We start from the raw sequence: 6,902 nt of genomic DNA on the forward strand, positions 1-6,902 counted from the left end.
TTACTCGCCTGAAAACAAAAGGATGTGAGCAATTTGCCAATTTCAGAGAAGTTACATTACATTCAGGTGTTATCAGCACTGCTGCCTTCATGCGCCAGCGAATTTAACTCGCCAATACGCCGCCCTAATTTGCTACTCATTTGCAACCATGCTTATTCGTACCATTCATGCAGAAAAATGAAGAAGCATTCTAATAGAGTTTTCAGCTGAACTCATATCACGCGATCAGTTCACCAAAGAAGCGCCGCTGACAAATGATTACTTCTGTAAGCAGGCGCTGAATAATGCTTGACTCCCTTTTTATCGCTAGGTGACCCAAAGCACCGCGTATCGCTTTATATATTTCTTGGCTCAAAACTTTAGCACGAAGCAGAAAGTTTTCCGTGAGCCTTCAATTCACAGCGCAAACTTATATTTTTTTATTGTCGACTTTGTGTCGCCAAACTTTCAGCTGATGAAAACAACCGTGTGAGTAGCGGGAATATTCTAACTGTACGGCACAAAGCATCTGAGTAGCTTAGTTGCGGGAGTGCCAGCCCGGCTTGGCGATCTTACTCATGCACGGGCCAAGGTTTATTACTTTTAAGATCGCATGCAGAAAAAGAAAACAGTAGGTAAAAAAGCAGTGCGGAACGAGGCGCAGTCGCTGCGCTTCTCGATTTCCATGAGATTAAGTTACCTTCATCGAAGAGCAAGCGCGATTAGGCGGAGCCGCTGTGCTTTAGCAGACGACGCGGCGACCACCTACAGTTGTCACTGCGCTTGCGTGCCCCAGCCGCCAGCAAGAGACGCTCCGCGGAGCGTTGGCTGCACGGTGCGGTGCTCAAGGTGGAAGTGGATGCCTCTGTACATCCAAAGGTGAGACAGCTCTCGAATGAAGACCAACATGCTGCACATGCAAATGGCAATGTACGTTAACAAGGACGCGTAAAAAATCGGTGATCAGCTTTTTGTGAATTAAATGTGTCTTTTCCTAGATGTTATCAAGGCTCTTTACTGTCCTTTTGACTTATCAATTTGTGTAAATGTATTTCATGTAGCATTTCTAAACTAAACCCCCCCAAAAACATGCAGTTCAATGATGGTTCCACGAAAAATGTGATTTTTCTCAAATTACCAGCTTGAAAAATAGCACCCAATTTTTACCCTCTAATTTGAAAAAATATAAAACACAAAAACAAACCACCGTAGTTATGCAATTTGTGTTAGAATGCTTTGGCTTCCTGTGCGACACAATTTGTACAAACCTCACCACCAGACAGGCATAGATGAGACTCTGGCTAAGAACATGTGCAAGGTTGTAACCAAGCTGATCATTGCGCATCATAGCAACAATAAGGCCGTCGTCATCACCATGACCAAAAAATAATGAGCCACCGATCAAGACAACAAATGTGTGTGTGTGTACCTTTCATCACATTTACCACCAATCATAACAAGAAACGAGTTCATACATTTGTTCATATTTGTGTGTTATGTGCTAGACAGCTTCACTGGTAACCTGCCTTCACAAAATGGAATGGCTCGAAATTTTTATCACAATTTTACACACCAATTCAGTCATACACACAACACATTGTAAACAGTGGTAGTTTAGCACAATAGCAATAATACGCCAGCAAACGAGCAAGGCCTTATCTATAAGAAAGCAACATTGTGCTTATAAAGCCCCTGTTGCTGTGGTTCGTGTTTGTGCACTCAGCATGTATACGCACTGCGCATAAGCACCACGGCTTGACACAGGTTGCCAGTTCCCTTAGTCACAGTGATGGCAAAGCCGCCTCTCAGCAATCACTCCTTTTGCCTTATAAAAGCATAGAATAAAGTGGGGATGCCTAATAATATAGATTGTAATATCAAGCACGAATTATGGTGCATGTAAAGAACAGAAGACTGTACAGCAATCCGAATGGCTCCTTTGCACAGTATGAAGGCCTGTCCACCAGGCTGCACAACAAACCGGTTTTTGCAACATTGAAACACATTTTAAAAATGCAAATCCTGTTGAAACTGCAAGTGTGCTAGATTCTATCACTATAATTTACGGTCCTTCCATTTCCACTAGGATATGATAGCACGTTCAAGCCAGTTAGTTGTCTGTGTTTCTAACTTAGAATTATTATGTTTAAGCTGTTGCATTAACGTAGACAGAACTTTCAATGGCAAACTTGTAAGGCATATTGGGAAACACCCAATGGCTCTCTATTGATGAATAAAAGGCTTTTACAGGGCTCTAAAATTGCCAAAGCTCCGAACGAGTGTGACTATTGGCGTTGAATCCTTTGTCTGAGGCAAGCTTTGAGATTGGGCTAGTTGCTAATCCATCTTCAACAAAAAGGGTAGGAGTGGACAATAGACAAAGAAGGGAACAAAGACAACCGTTCCCTTCTTTGTCTATTGTACACTGCTGCACTGTTTGTTGACGATGAACTTCGTTTGAGGTTTCTAGTCTCACTGATATAAGTCGTATCAAAGTTCATGCGTGGAATTTTGTAGATTACCCTAGAGCACTGCACGGGCCGGATTTTACGGCCCGGGCCCGGCCCGGGCCCGCTTTATGCAGCCCGAGCCCGGCCCCGGCCCGTGGTTCCAAGCCCGGGCCCGGCCCGGGCCCGGGCGTACTTGACCGTACCCAGCCCGAGCCCGGCACGGGCCCGTCGTTCCAAGCCCGGGCCCGGCCCGGGCCCGGGCGTTCATTACTAAACTTATCCAGGGCGCGCTTGTTCATGACCAGGCCCGACCCGGGCCCGCTAGAGGATATTAGTTGTTGATGATTATTAATGATGCCGTGCGCTTTGTAGCGGGCGATCGGACGAAAAATCCGGTGTGTACATGCATCGAAATGTTGCTTTGCCCGCGGTGGTAGCTCAGCGCTTAAGCGGTTTCGCTGTTAAGAGGACACGGGTGCGATTCCCGCGGCCACGGCGGCCGCAGTTTGATGGGGGCGAAATGCAAGAACACCCGTGTAGATACTTATCTTTAGGTGCACTTAAGAGAACTCGAGGTGGTCGAAATTGATCCGGTGCCACTACGACGTGCCTCGTAATCATATCGTGGTTTTGGCACGTAATACCAGGGAATATAAATGAAATGTACCGTGTCAACCTAGAATAAAAGACCGAAATCTTTATTCCTCCCATGGGAATAACCGTGATGTGGCCCATTGTTAGTGCTGTTAATATATATATATATATATATATATATATATATATATATATATATATATATATATATATATATATATATATATATATATATATATATATATACACGTGATCTGTCGTGTTTGTAAGGAAACCCGCAATGATGTACTTGTTACTTTGACATAGTCTGGTCCAGCAGACGAAACGTTAGTGAAAATATACAGTGCCAATCTATATCTATACTGGTGAAAAAAAAATAGCACTTCAACTGTTTTTCTATTTTTATTGCTAAGCTTTACTAAGAGCCAGCTCTTTGTACGTGTCACTTCAGCTTGGCACAGTATACCTTAGACCATGCAATGCATAACGTTCGCGTGTGCTCGAAGGCCCGACTTACGCCTTTTAATGAGCTGGTCCGAGTCCGGCCCGGCCCGCAGCCTCAAGCCCGGGCCCGGCCCAGGCCCGCGGCTTCAAGCCCGGGCCCGGCCCGGGCCCGCATTTTCAAGCCCGAGCCCGGCCCGGGCCCGCCGGAAAACGCTTCGGACGGCCCGGCCCGGCCCGCGGGCCGGGCCGGGCCTGGGCTTTCGGGCCGGCCCGGGCCCGTGCAGTGCTCTAGATTACCCCTGGTAACTTTTATTGCTCCAAGAGGTCTTTAACATGTGTGAGCTGTCATGTTACCTAGTTTTTTGGCATCTGGGAAATTTTCACACAATTAGTGTAAAAAAATCTTGCAAGTGACTCGCTTATTCCCTGCACCATGGGATGCCCACATACTTTTGCTGTTCCTGTTTGTCCTCCCAAAGAATCAAAGTGCTCCTTAGACAAATAGTTTCCAGGAGGTTACCCACAAAATGCGTGAACTGTGACACATCCTACATTAGTGGAACGAAAAGTTCAAACAAACAACAAAACACCATAAAAAGTGCCTTGAGAAAGGCAAGACATGCTCAAACACTGGTGGATAATTATTCATTACTAACCAAGCGATTAATTTGGACACCACTGCTCTAATCGCAATGAAGAAAATCTTTATACATCTGATCTCAAATGTGGTATGTGTGCAACTTACTTTAGCTGTACATGTGTTGACCTACCCAGGATATACACCAGCACCCACTGGCACCTAGGCCATAAATAATCACCCTCTTCGCATTCTTTATTGTGAACAGGGGGCCCATAGTGGTTCTGAAACGTTAATTTTAATTGTTGCCTTTTCAAAAGGTACCTCACATACATGAACCCATTTCGTCGACAGGTTTTCATTCGTCCACTGAAACAGATCGAGATAGCAGTGACTTGTGGGCTTTCATTTATTCAAGGGTAACAAAAGTTACCTAACAACGTCATAGTGAGTTGGTTGTCACTGAGAAGATGCGGACACTGGCGGTTTTCTGAATTTGGTATCACCACATGCTGATGTTTCAGTCAAACATTTCTTTTCCCATGCCTTGAAAACACTCTCTTACTCTATTAGTGGCCTTCGGTGAGAAAGGCTAGGATGCTTGTGTCACTACCACTGCCATTGTTGATGAACCATTCCACGGACATTGGAATGGTTTATCAAAATTGTCTCTAACATACGAGCCAGCTCATGTGACGGCACATGCAAGCCATGTATTCTCAAATGCCTCTACTAAAAATGGCACCACGTTGCCTCACTCCGCTAAATCTAAATACTGAAAAGCATCCTCACTGTCCATGTATGTCACCGTCTTAAAGAAAGGGCATTAAATTTCAAGGCCTTGTTTTCCACTGTGTATAATGGCCACATGCAAGATCACTAAAAGGTGTGCACGTAAAAGGTGTGCACGTGCTTAACGTGCATTGTCACCTTCATTTCGGTATTTTCCCTGTATCTCAACATCGTGTGAACGCCTTGTCAATAACAACAGTCAGGTATTTCAGATGAACGCATATACACGGGAGAAAATTGCTAGGAGCACTTACAACTAAGTTTTAAAATTCGTTAGAATGCGGTGCGGACGGTACGCATCTACATACCGCTTTAATCGGGTCTGTTGGCAGTGCAGGTTTACCGTGCAGCAATACGGATATGCCATATCGTCGTGGTCGGCATGTCAGTATTTTAACCCGCAAGACCTCTACCGCATCACCTTACCGCAAGCAATGAGCAACTAGCGCGGCTAAAAAGTTCTTAAAAAAAGCTGCGTGCCGACCACGACGGTACGGCATTTCCCTCAGCGGCGCGCACCAGTATGTCAGCGTAAACTTACCTCGGCGTTCAAGATTCGAACACACGGCAGGCGTTTCAGCGTAGCCGTCAGCTTGCGGTTCAGCAAGCGCGTTTTCTTGATCTGGCGCTCCGCATCGGCGTCTTCAGAGCTGCAGCAACGTGGCAGCACTTTGAAGACGTATACACCACGGGGGCCACATCGTGCTGCAGTTGCAGAACTAACTTCTAAAATATAAAGAAAATACAACCTTCAGTGACTGATGGCAAGCATCTCACAATTTCAGAATACGTACCCCTATATTGTCGCATATATCTTGAGGGTCCGCGTTGGCACTGCAAACGTCGTTACCACCAACGTACAAAACGACAGTCTACGCGCTGAAAGTGCATCGCAGAGACGGCCTCAGCCATTCGCACAGCGTCAAAACCACCAAAACTAAATGTGCAGGTCTCGACGGATGTTTTACAGCGAAAGCTGTTATGAGATCATTTCACCGGCCGTTTTTGGTGCCGTAGTTGTCCGCCGCCGCCGCCGCCGCCGCCGCCGCTGCCGCCGCCGCCGCCGCCGCCGCCGCCGCCGCCGCCGCCGGTGTCCGTAACCAGTATCGCTCGAAATAAGAAAAAAAACTAAAGAAAAAAATTCCAGGATGGAACGAGGTTCGAACCTGGGCCCTCTGCGTGGGAGCCCGGTGTTCAACCTCTGAGCCATGCCGGTGCTTGAAACTGCTATGCAAAAAGGTCCTATACAGGCTTCATGTCGGGAAGGAACCACATTAGCATATGCAATATAGCGTGGTAAAAGAGTAGAATAAGCACCAAGCGTCGCACAACGCGAATTTTGTAACCAGGTGTCACACAATGCGAATTGCGCAACGAGTAGGTTGTTGAATGCTTCCAACCCATTACAAAGAGCTCTGCCATAATTCTTCATCGTCATCACGCACAGCATCAACAAAGTGAGCATAATGCCTTACATGCGTTTAGCAGGTACCACGGCTGTCTGTAGAATGACGAAAAATGGCACAGTGCCTACTGCCCTACTTCTCAAAAATTACAATGATTTATAGCGTAGTGGGTTCCTCGCAAGTGCACTTCTGTTGGTTGCCAAGGAAGCCCATAAGGCTCCCATGATTCATTTCCTCAGGGTCTCAATAAAGTCAATTCTCTCTCTCTCTCGCTCTACGTTTCTCCGGTTAAAGTGTGTTATAAAGCGTGGTGGGACAGTTAAATAACGAGCGGGCGTCACACAATATGCATTACGTAACTAGTGGGTCGTTTAAAGCTTCCAGCCCATTACAAAGGGCGCAACCATAATTATTCATCGTCATCAACCGCCGCATCAACAAACTGCACATAATCGCTTACATATGGTACCTCGCTTCTCCGCAGAACAACGAATAATGTCGTGCTGGGTGCTTCCCAACTTCCCAAAAATTGCGCTTTGTGGCGTAGTGGGTACGTTGCTAATGTACCGGTATTAGTAGCCACAGGAGAGTTTATAACGGGCTCTAGAAATGCCGCTCTCCAGCTTTCGCTGTGACTGTGCTGCGCTTTCCGCGCAGGCC

General features: G+C 46.3%; 1 long non-coding RNA gene across 1 annotated transcript; it reads right to left on the reverse strand.

Moving 5' to 3' along the window:
- Positions 1 to 774: 774 nt before the first annotated feature.
- On the reverse strand, positions 775 to 5,787 carry LOC125756572 (uncharacterized). Its single transcript, XR_007414605.1, has 3 exons — positions 5,631 to 5,787; positions 5,378 to 5,562; positions 775 to 889 (listed from the first exon to the last, which is right to left on the reverse strand). It is a non-coding gene; the product is annotated as an uncharacterized LOC125756572 (long non-coding RNA).
- Between the last annotated feature and the right edge of the window lie 1,115 nt (positions 5,788 to 6,902).

Source organism: Rhipicephalus sanguineus, unplaced genomic scaffold (genome assembly GCF_013339695.2).
Source record: "Rhipicephalus sanguineus isolate Rsan-2018 unplaced genomic scaffold, BIME_Rsan_1.4 Seq1702, whole genome shotgun sequence".
NCBI classification, from domain to species: domain Eukaryota; kingdom Metazoa; phylum Arthropoda; class Arachnida; order Ixodida; family Ixodidae; genus Rhipicephalus; species Rhipicephalus sanguineus.